Source organism: Seriola lalandi, unplaced genomic scaffold (genome assembly GCF_002814215.2).
Source record: "Seriola lalandi dorsalis isolate HSWRI2012SDOR001 ecotype SW California unplaced genomic scaffold, Sedor1 jcf7180002054945, whole genome shotgun sequence".
Classification (NCBI taxonomy): Eukaryota; Metazoa; Chordata; class Actinopteri; order Carangiformes; family Carangidae; genus Seriola; species Seriola lalandi.
The window spans coordinates 1,990,165-1,990,519 of record NW_019525496.1 but is presented as its reverse complement, the minus strand read 5'-3'; positions in this window follow the sequence as shown (position 1 = coordinate 1,990,519).

The window sequence follows — 355 nt, the reverse complement described above, 5'->3', positions numbered from 1 at the left end:
GGGGGTGGGCGTAAGAGGAGAAAAGGTGTTGCGGCTTAATTATATAGTTTGTGGAGAGGAGACGGGGGCAGACAGGCAGATGGCAGTTGACAAATGTTGAGGGAACAGGAACGGGGTGGGGCGGGGTGGAGGGGTCTCACAGTGTAGCCACGGCACTAAAGAGGGACAAAGGAACTTTATAAATGTTCCAATCTGATGTATATGTTTTATTTTTTTGACATCACTGTAACTAACTACTGCATTAAAGATGTGTTCTATGACCTAGATCTCTTAAATTCATTGAGAGTGTGTGTAAGAGTGTGTGACAACCAAAGTTATATGATTTTAAAGGTGAAGAGGAGAAAGTAAAAAAAAA